A 12,488-nucleotide genomic window follows, 5' to 3' on the forward strand; every position below is an offset into this window, starting at 1 on the left:
TTCACCTAATTGTCCTAAGGAGTCTGATTGTCTGCATTTTACAAGGTCGCCTGCTAAACTTTCTTATCACTGTAAGCATATCTCAGTACCACATTCCCTCCTTCTAAACAATGTAACTCTGCAAAAACAACATTTCTATTCCCACAGAAAGGACAGTGTCTGAAACTGAGGGGGGCTCGACCTGTAGTAGCTAATATTTCTCCTGACAAATGAGGCAGATCGGGGGAATTCAACCTAGCGGATCCACTGGTTAAAATTAAGCTAGGGAAATTGGAACAGGAGATGGAACTTTTAATAGACACGGGAGCTTGTTATTCAGTGCTGAACCAGAAACTAATACCAGAAGATAAAGACTTTGTGACTGTGATGGGAGCCACTGGCCAACAAGAAAAAGCCTTTTTCTTAAAACCATTGAAATATAAATTGTGAAAACAAATGGGTATACATAGATTTTTATATCTACCTGTTGGCATTAGCACATATTTTAGTATTCTGCACTATCTCCTGGCGTTAGCACATATTTTAGGGGAATGTTAGAAATGTTATCATTAGCACACATTTTAATATCCTGCACTATCTCTTCCTAAGGAGTTGTAGTGTTTCCCAGGAATAGCCAAATACTATCAATAAGCTCTTAATCTGGTAAAGAGACATGAGATTCTTCACAGAAAGATCCTGAGGATGAACAGGTACATCTCGACCTTTGATAAGAACTTGGAAGATGGCAAAACACACGGAGGGTTGGAAAGAGCATGCGCAGAAAAGAAAGGTGAATAGTTCAACCAAGAGGAAGACTCTTTACTTCATCATGAAGACCACCAGAAAGGCCACCAGAGACCACCAGATGGTGCTGCACATGTGCAAGTAGGAAGGAGTCAAGGGAGGAGTTATTGAGGCTGATGTTGCAACTCGAAATGAATATGTATGAATTAATGTATCTCCAAGAATATAAATTTGCGGTCGGGATGTAACAGGATTTGAAGCCAGATTTGGGCACCTGCCCCTGGTTTCCAGCGCTGAATAAAGCACCTTCATATAATCACGTTGTGGTTATGTGTCTGTTACAGGCTGCTATATGGAGTCCTACGCGACGAGTTGCAGAAGCTGCTGAGGGAGAAGGTGACTCGAGTCAGTTTGCAGAAGTGGAGGCCATTCAGCTGGCTTTAGACATTGCTGAACGAGAAAAACGGCCAGTTCTCTATCTCTACACTGATTCATGGATGGTAGCAAATGCCATGTGGGGATGGTTACAGCAATGGAAGCAAAACAACTGGCAGCGCAGGGGCAAACCCATCTGGACTTCTCCACTGTGGCAAGATATTGCTGCTCGGGTAGAGAACCTGGCTGTAAAGGTACGCCACGTAGATGCTCATGTGCCCAAGAATCGGGCTACTGAAGAACATCAAAACAACCAGCAGGTGGATCAGGCTGCTAAGATTGAAGTAGCTCAGGTGGACCTGGATTGGCAGCATAAAGGTGAATTATTTATAGCCCGATGGGCCCATGACACCTCAGGCCATCAAGGTAGAGATGCAACATACAGATGGGCTCGTGATCGAGGGGTGGACCTGACCATGGACGCTATAGCACAGGTTATTCATGACTGTGAAACATGTGCTGCAATCAAGCAAGCCAAACGGTCAAAGCCTCTTTGGTATGGAGGACGATGGCTGAAATATAAATATGGAGAGGCCTGGCAGATTGATTACATCACACTCCCTCAAACTCGCAATGGCAAGAGCCACATACTTACAATGGTAGAAGCAACCACCGGATGGCTGGAAACATATCCTGTGCCTCATGCCACCACCCGGAACACTATCCTGGGCCTTGAAAAGCAAGTCCTATGGCGACATGGCACCCCAGAAAGAATAGAGTCAGACAATGGGACTCACTTCCGAAACAACCTTATAGACACTTGGGCCAAAGAACATGGTATTGAGTGGGTGTATCACATCCCCTATCATGCACCAGCCTCCGGGAAAGTTGAACGATACAATGGACTGTTAAAGACTACATTGAAAGCAATGGGCGCTGGGACATTCAAAAACTGGGATACGCATTTGGCAAAGGCCACCTGGTTAGTCAATACTAGGGGATCGGCCAACCGAGCTGGACCTGCCCAATCAAACTTGTTACGTACTGTAGAAGGGGATAAAGTTCCTGTAGTGCACGTAAGAAATATGCTGGGTAAAACAGTCTGGGCTACTCCTGCCTCAGGAAAAGGCAAACCCATTCGTGGAATTGCTTTTGCTCAGGGACCTGGATACACTTGGTGGGTGATGCAAAAGAACGGAGAGGTCCGGTGTGTACCTCAAGGAGATTTAATACTGGGTGAGAATAGCCCATGAATTGAATTGTACCATGTTAATTACTATATAATACTGTATGTTATCACTGCCATGACTACTATATACCCTAGATGAAAATGGTGACTAATTAGAATGTATAGAAAAGAGTGTAACCTGAGCATGACATAAATGGTATGGAATAAGGGGTGGATAGATGTCCTGGATTCTGTTAGGACAGAGTTTATTTTCTTCCTAGTAGCTGGTAGAATGCTATGTTTTGGCTTAGGATGAGAAGAGTGCTGATAACACCCCGATGTTTTAATTGTTGCAGAGCAGTGCTTATACCAAGCCAAGGACATCTCAGCCTTTCGCTCTGTCCTGCCAACAGGCAGGCTGGGGGTGCAGTAAGAGCTGGGAGGGGACAGACCCATGACACGTGACCCAAACTAGCCAAAGGGGTATTCCATACCATCTCACGCCATGCTAAACAATATATAGGGGTGGCTAGCCGGGGGAGGGGGCCGGACTGCTCGGGGTTAGGCTGGGCATCGGTCATCGGGTGGTGAGCAATTGCATTGTGCATCACTTGTTTGTACACATTATTATTAGTAGTACTATTATCATCATTGTATTATTATTATTACTATTATTATTACTATTATTATTATTATTATTATTATTATTATTATTATTATTATTTTCCTGTCTTATTAAACTGTCTTTATCTCAACTCACGGGCTTCACTTTCCATTCCTCTCCCCCGTCCCAGAGAGGGAGGGGGGAGGGTGAGCGAACAGCTGCGTGGTGTTTAGCTGCCGGCCAGGTTAAACCACGACAATATATTATTAATTTATAACTGAAAGTGGAATCAAAGTCAAAAAAGCTGGGCTTCCTGTCATGTCCCAATACTATCTTTGCTAAGGAAAATGTATACAGAGAAGGAATGTGAGAATTGCTAATTCAGGGAAGCTTATGAGTATCTGCCAGCACCAGTGGCTTTGGGGTTTAAAGTTCCACTTGGCAAAAAGGCCCAGCAGAGGTGGTACTGAGAGAGAGGATACTTATATAATTTCACCAACTACCATTATTAGAGGCTTTCCATATATTTTGGTGAGGGTATGTTATTCCATGAGATCCTACAGAACAGCACTGTTGGTAAATTCATTGTATAAACTGCAATTGCACACGTGCAAGGATAAGCATGTGTAAGGAGAAGAGAACACAAAAACATCTTTACGTAAGGAGTAGAGAACACAAAAACCTCTTTACATAAGGAGCTCTCCCTCCCCCTCTGTTAATAAATATACTTTTAGCTACATCAAGCAGTGATGCTCCTAATTCCAGTAGGCTAGCAAAGGGTGACACATTTTAGGTGGTATCAATTCCAACTACTTCTACCTAATGGTTCATACACACTTTTCTGCATTTGGACAATGGATATAACAAAGGCCTTACAAACACCTAGAGGTACGCAGCAATGTTATAATATGGCTAGGAAATTTTGAAGTCTGAGAATTATTCAAGACTGATAGGTATTAATGAATTCTCTTCAACTTTGGGGGCTTTGAATGTTCTAATAAAACAAAGACTTTTAAGAGAATTATATATTTAAAGTGAGTAGAACTTAGGATTTCATAGGCTGTGTAAGTTAGAGGAAGGAATTAGGTCATATTGTACTTTCTGTAGCCCACCAGAGCATATTAACTTGGAAATCTTCCATTACCATAAGGGCTGACTTAGGAAATGTACCACATCAGAAGGAAGCACATCAGAAGAATCCAGCATAGTAAAAGAGCTTAATGTCAAATGGCATCTATCACAGAAGTAAGGCTACCTATCCAACTGAGCAGGAGTCCACTGCCTTCTGTGTACCATTGGAAAAGATGAAGAGAAATGAGTAATTCTTTGTATCACAGAATCACAGAATTTTCTAGGTTGGAAGAGACCTCAAGGTCATCGAGTCCAACCTCCAACCTAACGCTAACAGCCCTCCACTAAACCATATCCCTAAGCTCTACATCTAAGCGTCTTTTGAAGACTTCCAGGGATGGTGACTCCACCACTTCCCTGGGCAGCCTGTTCCAATGCCTCACAACCCTTTCGGTAAAGAAGTTCTTCCTAACATCTAACCTAAAACTCCCCTGGCTCAACTTAAGCCCATTCCCCCTCGTCCTGTCACCAGGCACGTGGGAGAACAGGCCAACCCCCACCTCTCTACAGCCTCCTTTAAGGTATCTGTAAAGAGCAATAAGGTCACCCCTGAGCCTCCTCTTCTCCAGGCTGAACAAGCCCAGCTCCCTCAGCCGCTCCTCGTAGGACTTGTTCTCCAGGCCCCTCACCAGCTTCGTCGCCCTTCTCTGCACCCGCTCAAGCACCTCGATGTCCTTCTTGTAGCGAGGGGCCCAAAACTGAACACAGTACTCGAGGTGCGGCCTCACCAGAGCTGAGTACAGGGGGACGATCACCTCCCTAGCCCTGCTGGTCACGCTGTTCCTAATACAAGCCAGGATGCCGTTGGCCTTCTTGGCCACCTGAGCACACTGCTGGCTCATATTCAGCCGACTGTCCACCATCACTCCCAGGTCCTTCTCTGCCTGGCAGCTTTCCAACCATTCCTCTCCCAGCCTGTAGCTCTGCTTGGGGTTATTGCGCCCCAGGTGCAGGACCCGGCACTTGGCCTTGTTAAACTTCATGCAGTTGACCTCAGCCCATCGGTCCAGCCTATCCAGATCCTCCTGCAGAGCTTTCCTACCCTCAAGCAGATCGACACACGCACCTAACTTGGTGTCATCTGCGAACTTACTGAGGGTGCACTCGATGCCCTCGTCCAGATCATCGATGAAGATATTAAAGAGGACCGGCCCCAGCACCGAGCCCTGGGGGACGCCACTAGTGACTGGCCTCCATCTGGACTTGGCTCCATTCACCACGACTCTTTGGGCCCGGCTATCCAGCCAGTTTCTAACCCAACGAAGCGTGCGCCAGTCCAAGCCAAGAGCAGCCAGTTTCTTGAGGAGAATGCTGTGGGAGACGGTGTCAAAAGCCTTGCTGAAGTCAAGGTAGACCACATCCACAGCCTTTCCCTCATCCACCCAGCGCGTCACTCTGTCATAGAAGGAGATCAGGTTCGTCAGGCATGACCTGCCTTTCATAAAGCCATGCTGACTGGGCCTGATCGCCTGCTTCCCCTTCAAGTGCTGCATGATGACTCTCAGGAGGATCTGCTCCATGAGCTTTCCTGGCACTGAGGTCAAACTGACAGGCCTGTAGTTTCCTGGGTCTGCCCTCCGGCCCTTCTTGTAGATGGGCGTCACGTTTGCTAGCCGCCAGTCGATTGGGACCTCCCCCGATAGCCAGGACTGTTGATAAATGATGGACAGCGGCTTGGCCAGCTCCTCTGCCAGTTCCCTCAGTACCCTTGGGTGGATCCCATCTGGCCCCATCGACTTGTGCACATCTAAGTGCCGTAGTAGGTCACCAACCAGTTCTTCATGGATAATGAGGGCCACATCCTGCTCCCCATCCCCTTCCACCAGCTCAGGGTACTGGGTATCCAGAGAACATCCGGTATTGCCGCTAAAGACTGAGGCAAAGAAGGCATTGAGCACCTCCGCCTTTTCCTCATCTCTTGTAACTAAGTTTCCCCCCGCATCCAGTAAAGGATGGAGATTCTCCTTAGTCCTCCTTTTTGTGTTGATGTATTTATAGAAACGTTTTTTGTTATCTTTAACGGCAGTAGCCAGATTGAGCTCCAGATGAGCTTTGGCCTTCCTAATTTTGTCCCTGCACAGCCTCGCTACTTCTTTAAAGTCCTCCTTAGTGGCCTGCCCACTTTTCCAAAGCTTATAAACCCTCTTTTTCCTCCTAAGATCAAGCCACAATTCTCTGTTGAGCCAGGCCGGTCTTCTTCCCCGCCAGCTCGTCTTTGGGCACGTGGGAACAGACCGTTCCTGCGCCATTAAGACTTCCCTCTTGAAGAGCGCCCAGCCTTCCTGGACCCCTCTGCCCTTCAGAACCGCCTCCCAAGGGACTCCACCAACCAATGTCCTGAGCAGCTCAAAGTCAGCCCTCCGAAAGTCCAATACAGCGGTTTTACTGGTCCCCTTCCTGGCCTCGCCAAGAATAGTGAACTCCACCATTGCGTGGTCACTCTGCCCTAGACAGCTCCCGACGATCACGTCCTCCACCAGTCCTTCTCTGTTTGTGAAGAGAAGGTCTAGCGGGGCACCTCCCCTGGTAGGCTCACTAACCAGCTGCGTCAGGAAGCTATCTTCCACGCTCTCCAGAAATACCAAGAAGTACCATATAATAAGTATGCAGAAAAGCAATTCAAAACTCACCATCTTCAGCAGAACATTGGCAGAAGTGTTACATTCTCACCCCTTCTATTTATTTTAAGCACTACAAGTCAGCAGGCAGTGCAAAGTTGCTACTTGTGTATCCTTCACCTGGTACCAAATACAGAAGACAAAGACATAACCTATATTTTTTGGTGCACAAAGTCAGCAAGGGAGACATGCTCAAAATTCATGCAGACCTAGAGCAACAACTTCTATTTGCCATAGCCTTGATCGCTTAAAGCTGTGCTCTTATACAGCTGCACTTTCAGCTGAGACCATCAGTGCACTTCACAGACCTTAACAAACCTTATGGATTGGAGGTAAGATAACTACACCACTGGTTGTAGATACAGTAAGGGACTACACATAACGTAATCACCTAAATACAATGTGATGCTGAAAATTAAGAAGGACAACACAAAACCATCCTGCTTTGCTTTGTCCAATCAGCTCCATGGGCAACCTTTTTTGCCTGACTTCAGCTCTATAGCTTCATGGCTACATCTCAGTCAACTCATTAGTTTCCTGATGTGCATATAGCACCAAAAAAAAGACAAAATACAGATATTGTATGATTTCTCAGAAATGTATTTCCATACTTTTTACTGAGTGATATTACTGAAACTCAGTGCTGCAGGAAATTATGGCAGTGGGCTCAAACGTACAAATGGGCTCAGAAAAGATCCAAACAACTTAACAAAGAGGTTTGTTGTCCACTCTGACTACTGGAGTCTAGACACCACCTACCGCTCAGAGAGACCCCATGCCAGTATTTGTTATCAGGTAGGGCTAACCATTTGGCCTCATTTCTTAGCCTTCACTACTGTCCACCGTCAACGACAGAGCATGAGCCAGTCATGAGTCAGTCTCTCTGTTCTTACTCTTCAATTACCTTCAGTAGAGGGCTTGGAATATAATATTACACATAATACTGCAAACACTATTTAATTCCAAACTGGGAATACTGGTCCTGAACAAAATGTCTCAATGTATTTAAAAACCTCCATTTTTTTTCAAATAGATCTCAGATCTAATCCAAATGTCACTACTTGCCTCAGGAATCCCCAATGAGATCCCTATTGAAAGAATCTTTTGTACCTTACAACTTTCATAATTTCATCGTAAGTTATCATTTCCATCCTGCCTGAAAAGTAACCTTTTTAGCAAACATTTATTCATACTTACATAGACAAAACCTTCACCTCAATGATGTCCTGTCGTAATTCCAGGCATTTGGTGGAGTTGTATTCCAAAGGCCCTTCATAAAACTCAAAATACCTGAAGAAGAACAAAGATTATCAATAACCCTTATACTAGAACACTTATCTTACACTTCAACAGAAATGTGCTATAAGTTGTCATTTGTGATCTCTACCTAATGTGAGATTACAACATTTGTCCCAAAAGCAGGTTATTACTTCACAGGAAAATTGGGGCCCAGCACAAGAAGGACAAGGAAGTATTAGAATGAGTCCAAAGGAGGGCCACGAGGATGATCAAGAGGCTGAAGCACCTGGAGCACTGGCACAGGTTGACCAGAGAAGGATGCCCCATCCCTGGAAGTGTTCAATGCCAGGCTGGATGGGGCTTTGAGCAACCAGGTGTAGTGGGAGGTGTACCTGACCATGGCAGGGGGGTTGGAACTGGATCTTCTTTAAGGTCTCTTCCAACCCAACCCATTCTATGATTGTATGATTCAGTGATTGTGATTCCATGAAAATACAGATGTCATTGCAAATTTTAGAACAGCCACCTATGTCCAGTTTTGTGGGGAAGGAATTCACAGGTGGCTTTGCACTGTTTTTTTTTTTTTTTTTTTTTTTTTTTTTTTTATGAGGGATTTGGCTTGTATTGTCAAGCGTTTCTTCAGACCCAGCTTTCTTAAATATATGTGAAATTTCTACCCAAACCGTTAAGGTTAAACAATATCCTTTGAGGATAGAAGATAGGAAAGGAATTAAAGAGATAATTGATAAATTTCTACAGTATGGATTATTGATTGAATGCAAATCAGAACAAAATACAGCCATATTGCCAATTAAAAAGGCAGATGGAAAAAGATATAGGCTAGTTCAGGATCTGAGGGCCATAAATAAATTTTCCGAGGATATACATCCAGTAGTGGCAAACCCTTATACTTTGCTGACTAAATTAAGGAATAGTCAAGTCTGGTTTACCGTACTGGATTTAAAAGACGCCTTCTTCTGCCTATCCTTAGCCACTGAAAGCCAAAACTTATTTGCCTTTGAATGGGAAAAACCCTGACTCAGGCAGAAAGATGCAGCTTACGTGGACAGTGCTACCTCAAGGATTCAAGAATAGCCCCACTATTTTTGGAAACCAATTAGCAAAGGAACTTGAAACTTGGATACCTCCAGACACTGAAGGGGCTTTGATACAATACGTAGATGATCTCTTAATAGCTACCGAGACTAAAGGGAGTTGTATTCAATGGACTATAAGTCTTCTTAATTTTCTGTGTTTAAATTTATATCGAGTCTCTCAACAGAAAGTCCAGCTGGTTCAACAACACGTGACCTACTTGGGATTTGGAATTTCGGGAGGTCAGCGAGAACTAGGAACTGAACGTAAGGAAGTCATTTGCCGGAATCCAGAACCCCAAACGGTAAAGGAGCTATGAACCTTTCTAGGAATGACAGGTTGGTGTCGCCTTTGGATTTATAATTATGGACTAATGGTAAAGCCTCTATATGAATTGATAAAGATTAACCAGTCAAAGTTAGTCTGGACTGGAGAAGCACGAAACGCCTTTAAACAACAACGTAAATGTGAATTGATGCAAGCTCCGTCTTTGGGATTACCGGATCTCTCAAAACCCTTTTGGTTGTTTTCTCATGAGAGACAAGGTATAGCTTTGGGAGTACTAGCACAAAGATTGGGTCCCTATAAACGAGCAGTAGCTTACTTCTCTAAACAATTAGATGAAGTAAGTAAAGGATGGCCTGGATGCCTTCGGGCTGTTGCAGCTGTTGTTATCAATATACAAGAAGCTCGGAAGTTTACAATGGGACAGAAAATGACAGTGTTAGTCTCCCATACGGTCTCAACAGTTTTGGAACAAAAAGGAAACCATTGGCTTTCACCACAAAGATTTTTAAAATATCAAGCAATATTAGTAGAACAAGATGATGTGGAAATTGTGGTCACTAACGTCGTAAATCCAGCTTCTTTCCTTAGCGGAACTCTGGATGAACCTATAACTCATGATTGTATAGAAACAATGGAGACTGTGTATTCTAGTCGACCCGATCTTAAGGAAGAACCTTTAGAAGATGCTGATGAATCTTGGTATACTGATGGGAGCAGCTTTGTAAAACAAGGACAACGTAAGGCAGGATATGCTGTTACAACTGCTCAACAGGTAATCGAGTCTAAACCATTACCCCCTGGGACGTCCACCCAGAAAGCAGAGATAATTGCTCTTACGCGAGCACTGGAACTAGCAGCAGGAAGGAAAATAAATATTTGGACAGATTCTTAATATGCATTCGTCATGGTACATGCTCATGGAGCAATTTGGAAAGAACGTGGATTGCTGACCGCTCAGGGAAAACAGATAAAACATTCTGAAGAAATTTTAAAATTGTTAGAGGCTGTAAAACAATCAGAAAAGGTAGCTATCATGCATTGTCGAGGACACCGAAAGGGGAACGCTGATTTTGAAATTGGAAATCGATTGGCAGATCAGGAGGCTAAACAGGCAGCTGAAATAACTGAGGTGAAGGCATTGTCTTTAATACCAGAAAGTAAAATCCAAACTATATACATGAACCAAAAGCCAAATTATACAAAAGAGGACTTAAAATTAATTGAAGATTTGAAAGGTAAAATGAAACCAGATGGATGGGTATATTTAAAAGATAACCGCGTAATGATACCCTCTAATTTGACATGGCCCATAGTTCTTACAGAACACAATAAAACACATTGGGGGCTGACACATTGCATAAGAGCCTGAGTCAGACATTAGTGGGACGAAATTTATATACAACGATAAAACAAGTAACTCAACAATGTAGCATTTGTTTACACAATAACCCCAATACCAAGAATAGAATAAAATTTAGAATAATCGGTAAAGGAAATTATCTGGGGCAACAGTGGCAAATTGATTTTTCAGAACTCCCTAGAAAAGGGGGGTATTGTTATTTTCTGGTTCTGACTGCCACGTTTTCAGGATGGCCCGAAGCCTTTCCCTGTCGAACAAACAAAGCAAGAGAAGTGGTTAAAGTCTTGTTAAATGAAATAATACCACGCTTTGGGATTCCAGTAGCAATGTCTTCTGATAGAGGTTCACATTTTTGTGCGCAAGTGGTACAACAGATAAGAAAGATTCTAAAGATAGATTGGCAACTGCATACTCCTTATAGACCGCAGGCAAGTGGACAGGTAGAAAAAATGAACCATTTAATTAAACAACAAATAGCTGAAATCGGACAAGAAGCTAATTTGTCATGGCCTCAATCCCTTCCTTTAGCATTACTTAGAATCAGAGTTAAACCTACAATAAAAAAGAATTTGAGTCCCTTTGAAATCTTATATGGAAGTCCATATCAATTTCTATTTAGTGGAAAGGATCTAACACATTTGGGATCAGAATATTTATATGCTTATATAACTGAACTTCAGAAACAATTAAATGAAGTACATACGTTTGTTTTAGGGACCAGGGCTAGAGGGTTGGATCAACCAATCGACCCCTTTAAGCCTGGGGAATATATATATATATATATATATATATATATATATATATATATATATAAAGACTTTTTCAGGACAACCCCTAGAGGAAAAATGGAATGGACTGTATCAAGTGTTGCTGACAACTCACACTGCTATCAAGATTAGAGAACAAGCCACTTGGATCCACCATTCCCCAGTGAAGAAAGCTCCAGAAGCTCCCTGGAAAGTAACGCCAGGTGACGATGAACTGAAACTAAAGCTTAGTCGAACAAAATGAGGACATTAAGGTCATGAGTATTTGGTAATATAGTTGGCAGAAAATTTGTTCATAGAATTGTTTTGTTTCTATGGCTTATAGTTGTAATTGTGATTCAAGAAGGTGCCTCTATCATAACAGAGAATGGTGAGTGGCCCTGGACTGAAGCCGTAACAACAGAGGATAAGAGCATTAATAGAAAGTTAGCAGTTGTGGTCATCTGGCGAACAAATGGTGACCATTTATATACACCATCAGAATGGCAAAAATTAGGGGAAGAGTGGACACATGAAAGAACCATAGGGGACGAAATTAAAATAGGGTGCCAAATGATTAATGGAACGATGCACGAGAAAGTAACGGGGATTTTAGTGAAACCGATTTCCAAAAATGGCCAACGAAAAGGTTGTATCCGCCCAGGTAAATTAGATTGCTGGTATAATTTTACATTGACACAGAATGTAGTAATCAGCTGGTTTTGGACTAATAATGGCCAAAAGTTCAAAATCAAAAAGGGTTCGGGCCTCATATTAAATTTTACAATATATGCAGCACTTACTACAACAGTGGGACCCTCTACAACCCATGCCCCACCTCCAACCAAACTGGTACCCAAAATTTATGAAACAGGCCCATATGTAGTAAGGAACACAGGCCAACAGCAATTGTTATTTAATCCAGAATGGTCTCTCAAGCATGTTGAATTGCTAATACAAATTAACATCTCAGCAGTTCAACCAGCCTGCTCTCCTTTCCTAAAGACATCATTTGAAGACTGGACAATATGGTCACAAAAGCAAGCACACTTCAGGGGCAGGTCACAAAGAGACTTAACTGGAATGCTAGGAACGGGGTTAGGAGTTTTAAATGGAATTGATTCAGAAATATTAATGAATA

At 43.2% G+C, this 12,488-nt stretch overlaps 1 long non-coding RNA gene across 1 annotated transcript in view; it reads right to left on the reverse strand.

Moving 5' to 3' along the window:
- LOC311426393 overlaps positions 1–12,488 on the reverse strand; it is a 569,271-nt gene that overhangs the window by 58,077 nt on the left and 498,706 nt on the right. The window lies entirely within an intron of this gene.

The sequence above is a fragment of the Aythya ferina genome (assembly GCF_964211825.1).
Source record: "Aythya ferina genome assembly, chromosome: W".
Classification (NCBI taxonomy): Eukaryota; Metazoa; Chordata; class Aves; order Anseriformes; family Anatidae; genus Aythya; species Aythya ferina.